The sequence below is a fragment of the Eleutherodactylus coqui genome, chromosome 3, assembly GCF_035609145.1.
Source record: "Eleutherodactylus coqui strain aEleCoq1 chromosome 3, aEleCoq1.hap1, whole genome shotgun sequence".
Lineage (NCBI taxonomy): Eukaryota > Metazoa > Chordata > Amphibia > Anura > Eleutherodactylidae > Eleutherodactylus > Eleutherodactylus coqui.
The window spans coordinates 11,424,082-11,443,139 of NC_089839.1; positions in this window are offsets into that span (position 1 = coordinate 11,424,082).

The window sequence follows — 19,058 nt, forward strand, 5'->3', positions numbered from 1 at the left end:
CAATCGAAATCTGTCACAGCCCCCCTGCGGCGCAGCTCTCGGAGGTGTAGAGGGAGCCCCGTGGTGGATGGGCAACTTCTCATAACTTCCATTTTGCATCGGTAGCGCCCATACTTGCTTACTTTTAAGAATTACTTTTGGCTGACTTCAGCATTGACGTACCTTACATGCCACTGATTTTTTTTTTGTATGTAAGCCCACCCACAACTACAGGCCACGCCCCCACGACAACAACCCAAGAGCCTCTACTGAGAGTACAATCGGATTAACGCCATGATCAGCATCACCTGCTAATCCAGTTCAAGCGTTGTGCCATAAATTGTACCGCCAGCAGAGTTCCCCCTCATAAACAGTGTCACCTTAATGCTACCTGTCATACAGATATGGAATTATATTTTTAACTCTTTCAACAACAGAGACGTTTTGGATTTTCATAGTTTTGCCCCTGCCTTCCAAGAACAATAACTTTTGAACTTTTCCTACAATAGAGCCACGTGGGCGGTTGTTCTTATGTAATAAAATGAAAAAAGCACAATTGCGCTATTTTTTCTGGAGTTTTGGTTCTTACGACATTCAGGATGCAGTAAAAATGACGCGTTCCCTTTATTTTGCCGGTCGGTACGATTTTGGCGATACCAAATTTATATAGTTTATTTATGCTTTTATGTTTTACTACTTCTAAAATGCTAAAGAAAAACTTCCCGTCTTCTGCTTTTGTGGTTATTTTCGGACTCCCATAATGTTTTGGCTTCACATAGTCGGGGGGGGGGGGGGGGGGGCAGCTGTAGTTTTTTGGTACCATTTTGAGGTGCACATGACTTTTTGAACACTTTTTATTCATTTTTTGGGGGGGAGACAGGGTTTGCAAAAAAAGAAAAAATGGTATTCTGGCGTTGTGTATTTTTTCTTTACGTTGTTCGCCATGCAGAATAAACAATATTCTAATAGCTGGGACTTTTACAAACACTCTGATTTCAATTATACTGCTAGATCTTTATGGGAAAAATGGGGAAATGGCCTTTTTCGCACTTTTTATATTTTATCAAACTTTTACATTTTTTTGTCCCTTAGGAGACTTGAACTTGCGATGGCTTGTGCTATACACTGCAGTATATTTGTATTGCAGTACATAATCCTTTTACATCTTGCCTATTACACCCTGTCAGGCAGGGCTTGATGGATATCTATGCTTTGCAACCGTAGGCTTTGGGCTGTGATGCCAACCCACCCAATTACATTGCAAGGAAGTCAATGGGGCACTGAATGGCGCTGCCCACTCTGGATAGCTGCTTAAATACAAAGGTCAACATTAACCATGGCATCTAAATTGTTAACGGCCGTGATTAGAGCAAACTGTGTTAGCTGTTTAAAAACGCTGACTCCTGCGGGCTTCCATGATGGCATATTTGTGTTATGTGGTTGGGAAGGGGTTATATTTTTATGCCTACAGCCACCACTAGGGGGAGCTTATTGCATACAGATTCATACAACTTGGATTGAAGTCAATGGAAGCAAGCTTCCCTGTCCACAGACTTTGCATAGATTTGCTCTGCCAGGAGTTGGGAACTCTTCCCTACTTTGGAAGACTCCTTGGTGATCCAGGAGAGAAGACAAGTGGGAAATAGTTGTGCAGCTGTAGAACTCGGCGTTTTAGTATCAGATTTATTTTTTTTTTAATCTCAGTCCAAATTTTTCATTTATAATAAATTGCTTGAAAGTTTTTGTAAAATACAGAATTCCCTCAGTATAAGCAACAGCCTTGTCCGCAGGACTGGAACATCTGAGGAGCCTCCGAGCTGAAACGTCCGCTGTAAAGGCTGATATAGGCATTTTCCTACAGTACAGTGAGCTCCGTGATCCCTGGTGATGACCTTATCAAAGGTCGCAAGTAAAAATATGATAAATGTCAGAGCCGGGGGGCGTCATGCGAATCCTCAGACGTCCTTCCTCTGGCTTTTCACCACAGAACCCACCCACAGGGACGATGATCTTTTCGTGGTCCCCTGGGCTATGCTATATATAAATTATTAATACTATGCAGATTTCCTCATCGCCGCGTCCCCCTCCCTCACCCTGGGACACAGAATGCGTCCAGTCCTATGGACCCTGAAGGATAAATGATACATCCCGGGGTATAATGATGGCGCACGTTCTGTGAGGCTTCAGGACCGCACAACTCACATGCCGGCTGCCAACTTTGAAACAATGTAGAGATGTCAAACAAATGTTTTTAAGTCACAACTCTAACCCTGCCCGGTCCCTGTCCCAATCCCACCCAATTCACTGTCATGTCCGCTGGACGCGCCTCGCCGCGGGACGGACGCAGGACTGGTATCGTGTTCAAACAGGACGTGCAGGATGGAACACCCAGGGGAGAGTGAACTGCATATTGGGAACGGGACGCATGGACAGACATAACATAAGAACTCACAAACGACCAAAACACGCACCTCGCATACCTGCACACATAACGGATGGAATGGCTATAAAAGTATGAGGAATTAGTTTGTGGATTGGCCAAGTCACTTAAGCCCGCGAGCCACTTCAAGGCTCCTCGTTGTCTTGCGGGTCCCTATTCTAACGAGACAACATCCACCAGAGCCCTGCCTGCAAGCATCAGAAATTAGATGATTATTATTAAGAATAGTTTTAATTATAACTATTACTATGAGTAGAGCCAGAGCTTTAGGCTCAATGCCCACGGATGGAGATTTCCGCAGCGCTTTTTCCCACTGAATTTCCTCAGTGACACGCTGTACATAGGATTGCATTCGTTTAAGGCAATCCTATGCTCACTGCCGCGATCTGATCGCATGAAAATCCGCATGGCAAACAAATCGTGGCATGTTCATGCGCAGTTGTGCGACAGCCTGCACATCGCAGAGCGGAGGAGAAGACGCTGGACGGGTGAGTATGAGGCCAATGCCAGGGTGTGAGTCACATCCCGCTGCGTTAATTCTCACAGCAGGATCTGACCCTGCCATGGGCATGAGGCCTTACATCCAGCAAGACACAGTTCACACCAACACACTGGGGCTAGCCTGCATCACGGAACACCATTGACGCTGAACATGCCTGTTCACACCTGATGTCCGGCCACCTGCACAGACACTGAACACATATATCAGTCATGCAGGAAAACCTGCATGAGGGACTGGTGTGTGTATATATATATATATATATATATATATATATATATATATGACAGTGGACTAGTGGGGATTAGCTGGTGGGAGGAACTCCACACCCAGACAGCTCAATTATCCCTCACCTGTAAGGGTGTGCTCCTGGAAACCTGCAGAATCACAGATCCCAGCAGAAGAACCTAACACCCATATGATAATAGTGCCCTCCTGTTGCAGCCATTCGGAGGTTCCTACCTTGCTTTCAGGCCAGACCAGGGTTTAGCAGTATTCCTACCTCTCCTGGAGGTGAGGGGTGTGGTGGCTGCAAGAGTGATGTCAGTCATCACCTGGTGCTGAGTAGCTCTGCTCCTATTTAAGCAGTGCTAGTATTGACCCCAGTGCTGGTCAATGCTTCAGTTGCTGCTGGACAGCTACTGAGGAACACATCCTGGCTGAAACTCCTCCGTGCGAGCTAAGTCCCTATTACTGCTTTGTTTGGTTTTCTGTTTCCCTTTCTTTTGTTCTAGGGCTCCATGATAGGGACGTGTCAGTGGCCCAGGCACGCGTGCGGGTCCGCACCTATCGGAGCGATCGGCCCGCTGAGTAGGCAGGGCCTCCTCCTGGGTTGGGGGTTTATAGGGAGAGGATTTCCCGTAGTTTTATGTTTCCTTTGCACGGTTGTGCCTTTCTCGTTTGTTTTGGATATTGCATGTCCGGTTGGACGCAACACCTCCTTTACGGTAAAGTTGCCTCCTTAATGCCCCTCAGAGTAGTGAGTTCCCTACACATTAAGAATTTTCCTCAAATTCTCTCCAGTAGTAAGAATGACCCCTTAATGCCCCTTCACATTAAGAATAATTAATACCGAAGTTGCCCAAAGGGCAATAAACCCCTCGGTTGAGGACCCTCAATAAAATCTAACTTTTATTGAACTAAAATACTAAGAGACAGGGGGATTAAAAATACAAACACCTGCCGGGGACAGCCAGGAGCGCTGAGCCACCTATAATACATATCATTCAATGCTGCGGCAATATGCTGTGCACTGCGCTCTATAGAGCTCTCCTAGATAGCTTTCAGCTATATAAGATATCAAGCAAGTAATTACTACAGATTAATGACTGTGCCTAAATATTATTGCCAGATCTACGTGTTTGAGCTACAAGAAACATAGAACCCCCCCCCCCTTCCCAAGATGTTTCGTCAACGTAGTGGCATCCTCAGGGGTCTGGGGTTACTAGACGCACACCAACCTACGTGACAGCTGTTATATAACATGGGGGGAGGGATTCTTCCATTTGACTGATCATTTAAAGACGCTGCAATCTGAGCGACCAATGGAGAGAAAGCTAATGATGCATGATCGGTCCTTAAGCCGATCATACAGAACACCTCCCTCATACAGGGATCAAACCTGGGATCTCCTGTGCTCCACAGCCTTGATCTAGCTCCTCCCCTCCTTCTCCACTACAAGTGACTTGAAGACTTCCTGCTAACGAATCCTGGCTTCCCTCCCAACAACACTACCTGCCTCTTCCTTCTGTACTGCATACCGAGACCTCCTGTTGCTGACTCCTGGCTTGTCCCTGATTACCTCTCCAGATCTGCACGGCTACTACACCCGTGGCTCCTACCCAGCACTGGTAATACACTACACATAGCCAATCCTGATGTGGGATGATGTCATCAGCCCAGTGAAGGGCAGTTTGGCTTTTCCCAGCATGCTCAGTGTTTCCCTCCTAGGACTGCTAGTGGACTATACCATCCCCCGACCTACTCACCCCCTAGGTGTCTCCATACATGTTTTGGGTGCTCTCCTTAAGGAGACACGACACTGCTTCTGACTCACATCATAGGCCTCTCACAGACTAAGCCAGAAGCCTGCTGCACACTGATGAGGGGCAAGCACCCTGAAACAGCTGTCTGCGTATGGTTTCTGGCTTGCTTTCTTATTCCCAGTCATTGATAAGACTTGTTATAAGGTCACTTTGATTTGAAGGAATGCTGCCATCCAATAGATGCAGCTGCAAAGGTATTTTTCCATCTTTCGTATTTGCATAAATTTCCCAGAGGATCTAGCATCGTCTTATAAGTCTCCTTACTCATCTTTTAGGTGTCCCCACACCCCTTCTGGGTGCTCTCCTTGAGGAGATACTATACCATCCCTGACCCACTCACCCCCTAGGTGTCTCCACACACTTTTTGGGTGCTCTCCTTAAGGAGACACGATATCCCTTCTGACTTTCTAGGACTTTGATGTTTTTCCACTTCATTTTGCGGTGCTGAGTACATAAAGCTCATAGTAGGCTGATCTGCCCAGGGCTGCAGTTCAGCAGATACTGTGATTTATAGAGCTGCCGGGCTGCAAAAGTTCACACTTTAAAACCCTTTCTTGTGGCCTCAGTGCTCTGAGAAGGGATTCTGCAATGCTCACCATCTAAGGTGTGCCAGGGGTAAATGGTTGAGATTTCAAGGTGTTGAAACATGCAGTATTGCCCCACTGGAATGCCCCTCTTGAGTGAGGGAGGATGCCAACTGGGAGGATGCCAGTGGAGCAGGTCGTTTGTTGCTGTGGGCTTTCTGTTGTTTTGAATGCATCCATTCTTGTCCAGTGAGATTTCCAAATCCAAAAAGTGAATCTGCTTTTCATGGCTATCGCAGGTAAACCGCAGACCGAGGTCATTATTATTCAAGGTGGATCCGAATTCCTGAAAAAGTGTCCTATCTTCATCCCATATGAAACGCACATCATCGATGAATCTGCCGCAGAACAGGGTGTGAAAATACCACCGTGGATTCCGCCCACCTAGGAATACATGTGCGCAGCTTGGCGCTTATGCGGTGCCCATTGCGGTGCCCCGTTTTTGCCAGAAAGAGGTATTGTCAAAGATAAAATCATTGTGTATGAGAAAGAAGAATAATCGTTTTTCCACAAACTGATTGTGAGGGAAGACATGTGCCCCACGTGTATAAACCATGCTGAGCAGATGTGAGGCCCAGTTAGTGCTGACCATTACTGACTCTCTGCATCTATGCTGGTGAGTAATGTGTTACGGAGGACGGGAGGCTCGTGTATTTTAGCAATGGTGTCTTTCATATCTTGAAGATATGAGGGAAGTGTGCTGACAAAGGGGGGCAAAAGTCCATCTAAATAAATACTTGCGTTCTGGGTTAGATTCACCGGGAACACCATTTTTTTTCCATCGGTTCTGCTTAGCAAGATATGACATCTGTCCATATAAATGTATCCATGTACACATACTGTATCATACATGTAATAACGGCCAATCAAAAGCTGAAGGTACAAAGATAAATCCCAAGAAGCCTCGAACATGAATAAAGCACAAGTTTCCTCACTGAGATGTCGATGAAACTACATTTCTGTGAATCAGCGGCACAAAAATACTTCCTGCGATGAGATGTTCCGGGACATTTGTGCTGGATGTCTCACCAGTAGCCCGCCATCATATGCGTATTCTGCATCCGCAGTCCTGTTCTTCCATGGTCCTTATTTCCTGGTGAAATCCTTCACCCTGTTCATCACGTCACCGAGACGATCTGGAATTCGATCCTCGATGACTGCCGGTCCCGCAATCTGGTGCCCATGTTAGACCCAAGTGTTCAGAAACAGAAGTGCTCATACTCTCCACAAGCTCACCAGAGTTTACCACCTTATAGTTCCCAAGGAAATGCTTTACAACCCTACAAAGCAACGACCGCCTTCGCGCCTCAAAGTTGTCCACTGAATCTTGGAGACGCCGGTCTTCAGGAGTTCCCAGATTTGTGGTCCATCAGATTTACCTGCTTTAGGCTTCTCCATGTTCACCACAGGAAATGTTCTACATTTGTAGCCGAAACACCTTCCATTCCTTTTCAATGTCTTTACACATTGTTTCATCAACCCACTAGGGTAACTAATAATAATAAGAAGAATAAACTTTATCTGTATAGCGCCAACATATTCCGCAGCGCTTACATAGACGGGGAATACAGAAAGACAAAAGTACAAACATTACAGAACCACGGTTACATAGTAATCAGCTGATGGAAACAATAGGGGTGCGGGTCCTGCTCCAACGAGCTTACATACTACAAGTAATGGGGTGATACAGAAGGTAAAGGGCTGGAGATGTGCGCGGTATGGTGGGGGGGGGGGGGGGAGATGTGCACTGTATGGCGGGGTGGAGAGTGAGGGATGCTATACACATAGACAATGGTCAGACATTTAGCCGTGTGACGGCAGAAACCGTATGACTGCAGGAGCGGTTTATGATGGCTAGCAGGGATTGCAGTCAGTAGGTCAGGGAGCATGTTATCAGGCGGAGTACAGAGGGGTTTGTTTAGGGTATATGGTATGCCTCCCTGAAGAGGTGCGTTTTTAGAGCACGCCTGAAGTTCTGCGAGTCCTGGATTGCTCGGGTAGCCTTTGGGTAGCGCGTTCCAGAGGACCGGTGCTGCTCTGGAGAAGTCTTGGAGGCGGGAATGAGAAGTTCGAATTAAAGGGGAGCTCAGTCTGGTTTTGTTAGCAGAGCGGAGAGCCCGGGCTGGGTGATGGATTGAGATGAGGGAGGCAATATAGGGGGCGCTGCACTGTGGAGGGCTTTGTGGATGAAGGTGGCGAGTTTAAATTGAATTCTGTATTTAACTGGCAGCCAGTGCAGTGACCGGCACAGGGCAGAGGGGTCCGAGTAGCGGCTGGACAGGAAGATGAGCCTGGCTGCTGCATTCAGGATGGATTGGAGAGGGTAGAGTCTGGTGCAGGGGAGGCCAATCAGCAACGAGTTGCAATAATCGAGCCGGGAGTGGATGAGGGCGACAGTAATCTTTTTTAACGTGTCCACAGTGAGAAAAGAGCGGATTCTTGCGATGTTCTTGAGGTGCAGCTGAGATGTTCGGGCCAGAGATTGGATGTAGGGGGTAAAGGAGAGATCGAAGTAACTATAGGTGATGCAGTTGCACCCGGGCCCAGGAGCCTTAGGGGGGTTCATAAGGCCTCTCTTCTCCATATAGGGAGCCTATTACTATGACTAAAGCATTATAGTTGGGGGCCCTGTTATAGGTTTTGCATTTGGGCCCAGAAGCTTCAAGTTACGCCTCTACTTTAAGGGTTTAAGAGAAGTTAGGGGGCCCCAAGATAAACTTTTGCACCCAGGCCCATGAGCCTTTAGCAACGCCGCTGCATCAACCCAAGTGTGATGTGCAGCGGTGGCGATATATATCATATGTGCTAATAGTAAGCAAGTGCTGGTGAGAAAATAAATAACAAAAATAGATAATACCATCAAGAGTATCTCATAATGTAGAGCTCCTAGGATGCAATGGGCGGTCTTTTCGGAATCAGTGGCACAAAAATACTCAGAATAAGATCTAAAATTCCAGCCACCACAGATAATCATTTTGTTTGTTCCCCAGGGTATTGGTGCCGATACTATTGGCCTGTCTGGTACTGAAATAGCCTCTTTATGCAATTTAGGAATCATAAAGCAAGAATGTCCTCTTAATGCCCCTCACATTTAGAATGTGCCCTTAGTGCTCCCTTAGAGTAGTTAGTGCCTCCTCACAGTAAGAATGTCCCTTAGTGCCACCTCATGGTAGTATGAATGCCCCTGTAATGCCCCCTCACAATAAGAATATCCCTCACACAGTAGTTAGTGTCTCTTTATAGTAAGAATGTATCCTCTTATAGTAAGGAATATCCCCTTAGTGCCCCCTTCTAGCAAGAAGGTTCCCATAATGTCCCACATGCTAAGAATATCCCCTAATGCCTCCTCACAGTAAGAATGTCCACTTAGCTCCTCCATCACAGTAAAGAGTGTTCCCCTAATGCCCCCTCACAGTTGTGATGCCATTAAGTAATACATCCTATGTTATGCCACCCCACCCCTCCTCCCTACCCTAAAACCCTCATTCACCTTCCTGGCCAGGCTGAGCTGGAGTGCCCACCTTGACCTTGCTGCCCTCATGCTCCTGGCTCTATGTATTCAGCAATGGTGTGTAGGGGCTGGTAGCTGCGGTAAGGGGTGTACCGGGTTGGGGGCCACCTATCCATCTTTTTCTGAAGATTCTGGGACTTTAAGTGTGTATGCACCCGCTGATGTCATTGTGGAGGCATACTGAACACTCAAGATGAAGGGGGCAGCAGAGAGCCTGAGGATGCAGAGACAGTTCCAATCGGGACATTTGGCGGGGACAGTAAATGTCCTGGATGGTCCGGCTGGACCCGGGATGGTTGGGCAGTGCTGAGCGTTGGATTATAAATGCTTCTAGTGGACATCTGCAGAATTTACATGGAAGGAAGAATTGTCTGGGGTGGAGTTACCTTGTAAACCAATACTAGAGAGAACCTTTTCATCAGGCGTTGCAGCCGTCCAGTCATCTGGCGCATCTGATAATCCAGCACAAAAAGCTTCTTTCTCTTTAATCACTTTCTATTAAAACTGATTTAGCAATGCGGCGGTGGCTCCCATCTCTGCCGCAGTCAGCGTCCTATTGTAATAGGCTGTAATCATTTATAATATGTTATTATTGACATTCCAATTATTGTTATTATCGCCCCCATTAATATGCAGAGCCTTCTCCGTTTCCTCGTGATAAATGGCATTACGGTCTGACGAGATTTATCAATTTCTAATTATACAGAGATCAAAAGAAAAACACGAAGAAGAGACACAATAATCGCCGGGCTGCATTTGTATAATTATTATTGGAAGCTGAGGAGAGCAGCGACCGGGCCGCGGTCTGGAACAATGCGAGGCTCGGGATAACGCAGGCATTGCAATTGAAAGGTTCATCATCCTAAGGATTAGAGCCATCCTGCCTGCACACAAATGCAATTATAGAAATGCTGTTCGACAATTGAAATTCTAACTCACACAGAGGATTAGAAAGGAGATTTACGTAAATTTAGGATAAATCAACTTCATCCACTGTCTGCAGATTAGAACGTACAAAGGAGCTGGAGATGTTCCAGCCCTCGCTGAACTTATCTCGCTGCTAGACAAACTTTCTTTTATGTAAATGACAGTAGGGGTGACTGCATTGAGCCTCCTTAAAACTGCATTGAAGAAGATTTTTATACATTTCAGGCTGTAATGAAATGGTACAATAATGGGGTCCTACAACACCCCACAAAGCCTCAGAGATAGGATTACAGTAAGATGAGATAAAGCACTGGATGTGAAAAGGGGGTTAGGCCCTAGACCTTGGGCAATAAGATAAGTAGGACTTTCCACTTTTAGATATGGTGTCTTTAATTTTAACTTGAGGTGGAGAGGGTATTGGACTGAGAAGCAGACTTATCCCCCATAGGAGGTCAGGCCAGGGAGGAGGTCTGGATCTTTTCTTGCATCTGTTTGGGTTACAGCCTGCATCATGATGGGAGTCATTGTGACCTTATCCTCATGTGTTGGCATCAGCATCATGAAACTCTTGGGACCGAGATCAGGTCACTTTGGGTCAAGATTGGATGACCATGGTAGTCGCGGTAATAGGCCCGAGGCGTCAAGGGTAAGTCACAAATATGTCTGACCGGATGTGATGCTTAGTAAACTTTAATAAGAACATCGAAACCAGAAGAGTAAAAGGAAAGGCCGAATTCAGGCTGAATTCCTAAACAGAGTCACCGGGAACCCAGTAGTCACAGTTCATTCTCTCAGTTTTGAGCCCAGGAACCAGGAATGACAGAAAGTTCTTAAAATGTCCTGTATAGTTTATTTCAAGGGTCAGCCATCCACAATCTGCCCCGATTCCAGGTATTACACAGTCTCTGACTCAAGGCCTACCACAGCAGGGGATTCTCTGGCCACCGACGGAGCAACAGAAGGCAAAGGGAACTCGCGGAGGTGGCCGACTCCGGTGTTTCTTCCACTCAGAGGGCAACTACTTTGCTTCACTTACAAAATGCCAGTAGAGCAAACGACTCTCACCGGTCTCCCCCTAGTAGAGCTTCTCTGCATACGGCTTTCTGCTCACCTCCAGCATTTCCGGTTTCGGGACTGTGGTCCGGTTTCCCACCAGAACCAGCCAATCCCTGAACCTTTCACATCAACAGTCAAGGCACAGGAACAAACACCTATATGTACAATGCGCAAAATAACAGAAAAACAACCAAACAACCCCCTTCCATAATATCACTATGCCGCCATATAGTGCTGAGATAATACTAAGACCAGCCCATGTAATACCACAATATACAGTAGGGCACCAATAGTATTCAGTGTCCTAGTAGTGCTCCCTTTAAAGTGTTGGACTATTATTCATAACTCCTCCCAGAAAGCGAGGCCCCCGTTTCCAGCACCTCCTGAAAACCGCTGATCCTGCAAGGGGAACCAAAGCCAGTGTGACACCGTCCTACAGGGAAAATGTAGGATTACGGGACGACCATTCATATGATTAACCACCTTATAATTGGGAAGTGCTCTGAGCCGGCTATAGAGGAGGGTCCCAATCCGGTGACCCCAATCTACCCTTTTCCCCTAAAAATAAGACAGTGTCTTATATCAATTTTTGCTCCAAAAGACTTTACTTTTTTACATGTATAGCTGCCTAGACACTACTTATATTGACTTTTTTTTCATTAACTGTAACTAGGGCTTAATTTGGGGGTAGGACGTATATTTTAAGCTTTCTCAAAAATCTTGAAAAATCCCGCTAGGGTTTATTCTCAGGGAAACTGGGTATGTTGTTCATATGCCTTCTGGGCACAACCCCTTTAATGAGGCCAGATTCAATTCTCAAATAATACTGCTATGCACCCCTAAATAATACTGGGTGATATACGTTTGCATCTGGGGTTCCCAGCCTCACTGGCTTTTTAGCAAATGGGCATGGCTTGCTAGGCAACTATGTGTGGCAGCTCATCATTAGTCTCTGGGCTCGGGTACTAGGCCATTGGCACCCCTGATCGCGTTACGAGGGGTGCTGATAGGACGTGGGAATGGGTCCTCCTTCCCCCTGACTGTTTAGAAGTGCTACCAGCTTTGACCACAGCATGCAAATAGGTGACTGTCACGACTAAGGCCGGGCTCACACCGGCGGATTCGAATTGCGGATTCCGCGATCAGCGCCCATGTGGACGATATGCAGTAATACGCGGGCATTGAAAGGCATGAACGTTTGCCAGTTCGATCAGATGTGCTGGTAGGAATTGCGGATACCACAAGTGGAAGAAAAATCGCAGCATGCTCTGATTTAGCGTGGATTCTGCGCGGCCGGCCCCCATTGAAGTCAATGGATTGTTCCGTCACCCTTATGCAATTACCATTGTGGAAACGCTCGCAACTTAATAGGAAAATAGATAGAAAAGCAGGAATGCCGGCTGGAGGGGAGAGAGATCTTTCTTCCACGTGGACAAAGCGCTATGCGTATGCTTACATCCGAGCGGGAAAAACGCTCACATCAGCGATCTTCCGCAACCATTCGCAAATACTTTCCACGAATGATCGCAGGTCTTCCACTGCGGAAATCCGTATGCAGAATCATATCCTTTCATTTGAGCACAGCCTAACTCTGATCGCGCCAGTTACCAGTGCCTGCTGCCATAAAAAGCTGATACCCGTGTGGTATGGAGTGGACATGGCTCCCAGGCCCGCGCCATAGGCCCTTCACGAACGCATGGCGTAGGTTTACGTTATGTGGTCAGGAGGGGGTTAACAGTTTACTAGCTCTGCAGAGTTCAAAGGGTTAAAAATTATTGTTTGGACCCTACAGAGCATCCATTATAGGGCCAGATGATCGCAGGCAGCACAGGGACACACAAAGCAGATCTATAATATGAAGACCCTGCAAACAGCCCCCCAGGTCTCAGCTTCCTGCACAGAGATGAGTTTGACATCGTGGGGATATTTTGGGGTGAACTGAAGCCACATCTGAACTTTTCAGGTTTTGAATGAAGAATGACGGCAATTATTCACCCTCTATATAGATTACAACAGCGAGAGCGCCATCTACAGGACGCAGCGTTCTCCATCTGATGTAGGAACACGCTCAGCTGATCCGCTTCCATCTGCATATAAATATCATATGTGACAGTGCAGGACGGACGACAAAGGACCAAAGGGAGGGAAAGAAACTGAAAAGTTACAATTTTCATCACATTTCTTTATTTTTCATTTAAAAAAGCAGAAATTACTCAGCTATCTGGAAGCTGGCGGCAGAAATGGTGCGGTGCGCCACCTGCTGGTCAGACAGTGGGTCACATGTGGATATTACTGCAGTCCAGGGCAGCCAGTTATCCTGACCCTCAGGAATAGATTCCTACAAACCCGCCTAATAGAATTGGAACATACTTTAAATATTGAAAATGCTAAATGTTCCGACGCCAGAAGGTCCCACGCAGCTTTTTGTTGTTGTCCATATTGATGTCACCACTATATCCAGTGATTAATGATACCGGCCAGCAGTCCTGAGCACCCAAGTGCTGGATTTCTAAATAACTAGCTTATATACACAGCATTGCCTCGTAGTCTCACCATCCTTGATGCACGGACTCTTTCACACTCTTTTTGAATTTGCAACTCATGCTGTTCCAGGGTCTCTGCAGACCTTGAGGTCCTGGCTCCTTCCTGCAATACTTGGAGTTGGGCCTCACACTGTTTAAGGGTCTCCGCAGACCTTGATGTCCTGGCTCCTTCCTGCAATACTTGGAGTTGGGCCTCACACTGTTCCAGGGTCTCTGCAGACGTTGATGTCCTGGCTCTTTCCTGCTCATTCTTTAATCTAGAGTAGTCAATCTCATTTTCACCGAGGACCACATCAGCCTTATGGTTGCCTTTAGAGTTGAGCGAACATACTCTTCCGAGCTTGATGCTCGTTCGAGTATTAGCATACTCAATGGTGCTCGCTAATCGAGTGAGCATCATGCTGTGTTCGACCCCGCCCCAGTTTTGGCCCCTCCCTACTGCTGACGTGTCAGATTTGACCCCTCCCTGCTGTGACGCTGTGCACGTCAATGGTAGTTTGTGGCTGGTTTGGCACAGGGAGAGAGAGAACGAACACAGGAAAAAAGCTCAGCAACCCCCAAAAAATGCTCGAGTCTCCCATTGAAGTTAATGGGGTTCGTTACTCGAAAAGAGCTCTCAAATTTCACGAAAAGCTCGACTCGAATAACAAGGACCCGAGCATTTTGGTACTCGCTCATCTCTAGTTGCCTTCAAAGGGCCAATTGTAATTTTAAGACTATATAGTAATAGTGACCCCAGTAATAATAGTGCTCATCATAGTGACCCCAGTAGTAATAGTGCTCATCATAGTGACCCCAGTAATAACAGTGGCCCCAGCAGTTATACGGTCCCCTATAGTGGCCCCAGTAGTAATAGTGATCCCCATAGTGGCTTCAGTAGTAATAGTGCCCACCATAATCGCCCCAGTAGTAATAGTGACGCTCATAATGGCCCCAGTAGAAATAGCGTGCCCCTCTATTGGCCCCAGTAGTAATAAGTGACCACCATAGTAGTCCCAGTAGTAAGCGCGAACCCCCTATTGGCCTCTGGCTGGGCAGAGTCCTACATTCATTCACTCACCCAGTCAGTAGCCCTGGTCTGGTGGCAGCAGCCACTGCTGAGTCTGTGACTGCTGACTCCAGGATGGGCATGCAGACACTTGGAGAGAGAGGTCAGCGGTCACAGACTGCACTGCCGCCGCTGCAGGCTGGGTGATTGGAATACCATTTAGGTTGCTGCCCGGCCTGCAAGCCAGATAAAATGTCTGGCCAGATTTGGCCTGCGGTCCGTATGTTTGGCATCTGTGCTTTAGTTGTGTGCACTTGTTTCACCCACTCGCAGTAAGTTTACTTTCTTTGCTTTTGGCTGGACTTGTCTGATGGGTTTCCATTTTTCCAGAGGCATTCTGGGTCGACCGCATCTAAATTATGCATCATGTATGTATGTGTGTGTATGTATATATATATTGTGCCGTATTTTTCGGACTATAGGATGCACCCAGGTTTAGAGAACAGAAAAAATAATAAAAATATTTAGTTGTAATTAAAACTGCACTAGTGGACTAAAGAAGTGGAGGGTTTAGTTTCAAGTGGACTTGGATAGTTATCTTGCCCCTTCTCAGTGGCTCAAATAGTAATAGTGCGCCCTCTAAGTGGCCCCTATAGTAATTATGCTCCCTCTTACTGCCTCCAGTAGCAATAGTGGCTCCATTAGTGATAGTGGCCATCTAAGGTTCCAGTAGTAATAGTTGCCCCTTTAAATAATATTGGCCACCCATTGTACCAGTAGTAATAGTGGCCCCCATAAGTAATAGTGCCCTAGTAGTAATAGCGGCTCCCAGTGGACCCAATAGTAATACTGGCCCCCAGAAGTAATAGTGCCCAGGTAGTGATAGTGGCTCCCAATGGTGATAGTGGCCTCTAGTGATAATAGCTCCCTCTGTACCTCCGGCAGAGCAGCAACCCCATCCAGAAGTACTGTACCTCCTTCTGTAGCTATGGTCTGGCGAAAGCATTATCAGAGACTGTGACTTCTGCTCTCAGTGTCTGCATTACTGCATGTAGATGTTGAGGGGGGGGGGGGGGAGTCAGAGGTCACAGTCTCTGATAATCAGGAGCTACGGAGTGAGGTAAAGTACTGCCTAGTGGGATTGATGGTTCTAATGATCGGTTACATTGAACAAGCGCTGTAACTAGTCATTACTGAAACAGTCAGTGGGGTCTGGCACTACCGGACCCTCCTGCCATTGGACCAAAGGACACACACACTTTATAGCAAGATTTTTTTCCTGCTAAAAAGTGCATCTTTTAGTTCAAAAATAAAGTAAATGGAGGTCTGAGGGAGAAGCGTTATTGGTTCCCCTTCTCAATTTCTACACAGTTGTTCAAATATAACTGTTATAAATGCAAATGCACCCAGGATGTAACTTGTACCTAAATATTTGTACTCAGAAGGTAATAGTAATGTCTCTGGTGGTCTAGGGAAGCAAAGAGATTAATGAAAAGGTTATTGGTGATCTAGGGCAGTAAATAGGTTAATCATAAAGTCCTTGGTGGTCTGGGGCATTACATAGGTTAATGGTAAACTCTCCGGTGGTCTTGGGGAGTAAAAATGTTACCGGTGAAGTCCCTGGTGGTTTAGAATAGTAAATAGGTTAATAAAGTCATTTTTGGGCTGGGGCACCAAGGCAGTTAATGGAAAGGTTCTTGGTGATCTAGAACAAAAAGGAGGTTAACAGTAAAGTCCTTGGTGGTCTAGGGCAGTAAAGATGTTAAATGGGTTGTACAGTTGTAAACTATAGATGGCTTATCTTTAGAATAGGCCAGCAATAATAGATTGGTGAGGGTCTGCCACCTAAGACCCCCGCTGATCAGCTACAAACTGAGCCTTGGTGCTCATGGACTGAGCTGATCTCTGCAAGAAGCAGACAGCTCTGTTCTCACTACAGTGGCCAGACTTGGTATCGCAGACATAGAAGTGAATGGGAACTTGGTCCACAATATGAAGCCTGGCCATTGCAGTGAGAACGAAGCTGTCGTCTTCCTGCAGAAATCAGCTCAGTCTATGAGCGCCAAGGTGCAGCTTGGGTATTTGCAGACACATTGGTGTATTTTACTGTACTTTTTGTGTGCAAGTCATGCTCAATTGTGCGTGAAAAAAAAAAACACACACCGATGCTCTCAGCCATTGAAATGGCCAATGAGTTAAAGATGTATTTTTTCTGTGTGCAAATGTGCATGAAAAAAAGAGCATGTAGCGTTTTTTTCACACAATGAAATTGTGCACCAAATTATGCGAATGTGAACGAAACCATTGAAATAAATGGGTTCTATTTTCTGGATATTGCACGTGCAAATTTTTTTACACGCAAGTACGTTAGTGTGAATCCGGCCTAATGGTAAACTCCCGGGTGGTCTAGGGCAGTAAAATGGTTAATGGTAAACTCCCTAGTGGTCTAGAGCAGTAACATGGTCAATGGTTAAGTCCCTGGTGGTCTAGGGCAGTAAAATGGTTAATGGTAAAGTCCCTGGTGGTCTAGGGCACTAAAATGATTAATGATAAAATCCCTGGTGGTCTAGGGCAGTAAAATGGTTAATGGTAAAGTCCCTGGTGGTCTAGGGCACTAAAATGATTAATGATAAAATCCCTGGTGGTCTAGGGCAGTAAAATGGTTAATGGTAAAGTCCCTTGTGGTTTATAGCAGTAAAATGGTTAATGGTAAAGTCCATGGTGGTCTAGGGCAGTAAAATGGTTAAGGGTAAAGTCCCTAGTGGTCTAGAGCAGTAAAATTGTTAATGGTAAAGTCACTGGTGGTCTAGAGAAGTAAAATGGTAATGGTAAAGTCCCTGGTGGTCTAGGGCAGTAAAATGGTTAATGGTAAACTCCCTGGTGGTTTAGAGCAGTAAAATGATTAATTGTAAAGTCCCTGCTGGTCTAGGGCAGTAAAATGGTTAATGGTAAAATCCCTGGTGGTCTAGGGCAGTAAAATGGTTAATGGTAAAGTCCCTGGTGGTCTAGAGCAGTAAAATTGTTAAAGGGGTTGTCCCGCAAAATGAAGTAAGGTTAAACACTTCTGTATGGCCATATAAATGCCCTTTGTAATATACATCGTGCATTAAATATTGGCCATATAGAAGTTATTCACTTACCTACAGGGGGTCCCCCCCCCCCCCCCCATGTGTTGGCGTCCCCGTCTCCCTGGCGCCGACCAAGTCCTTCTCCTGGCTTGAATAGACGCGCTTGCGCAGTCTGCCTCTTCTGTCCTGTTGAAGGGGCCGCTCCAGCGTGCTCACACCGCACAGGACCCCCTGTAGGTAAGTATATAACTTCTGTATGGCCAATATTTAATGCACGATGTATATTACAAAGGGCATTTATATGGCCATACAGAACTGTATAACCTTACTTCATTTTGTGGGACAACCCCTTTAATGGTAAAGTCCCTAGGGGTCTAGAGCCGTAAAATGGTTAATGCTAAAGTCCCTGGTGGTCTACAGCAGTAAAATGGTAGAGGTAAAGTCCCTGGTGGTCTAGGGCATTAAAGACATTAATCATAAAGCTCTGGTGGTACACGGCAGTGAGGGTTTACAGCTCCTGGGGTCTAGTCCTTGCCAGGAAGGGGTGAGAGGGTTTCTGAGCATTTGCTGAGTTAGCGATAACCTCCCCATTTCTTGTTGTCAGCGCCCACAGTGATTCCCCCGAGCGGCTGGTGATTGGATGAGAATAGATGACAAGCAGGTTGAAGACATGTTAAAATTGCATCCAATCATGTTTGCGAAGGGTCCTATTCAAATTTTATTATGACCCCTGAATAAAGTGTCCCTGTCTCAGTGTACTTCACCCCCTTACTGCTCCATGATGTGTGGGAGGGGCAGACTCGTTTTTACGGCGCACACACTGCAACAGCAAGATGCGGAGTTGCGGTTTTTTTTCCATTACAATCCATTACGAATTTTTAAAGGATTTTCAAGACATAATGCGGTAGATTCAGGAGAACCATCGAAAAATACAACCTGCAAAAACAGCAAGCCGCCAGACAGACAGATTCACGGGCGAAGTTTTTAAAATTCTAAAAGACCAAGCACCCCAATACTGGAAAAACTTTTTAATGGATACATACAGGAAAATCCCATCCCAAATGAACTGAACACAAATGATTACCCAAACCGGGCCCAGACCCCACTGAGGCGAAGGCACATCGGACGATTTCTCTAATCAATACAGACTTAAAATTAATGGCGACAATTACCGCTTGGCCACAGAACTACCCCATCTGATCTCTCCGGTGAAGGGGAGGTCTGCCACTACCAACATACGGAAAATATTGACAATTCTTGATGCCATTAAGAGTAACCCATCGGCTCATCCCTTTGGGGCGTTCCTCGCTATTGCCGCAGAAAAGGCGTTTGACAACGTCTCATGCTATTGGCTGAGAGCGGTGAGGGATAAGATGGGCTTCAAGGGCTCCTTCTACTCTTGTATATGGAGTTTATAC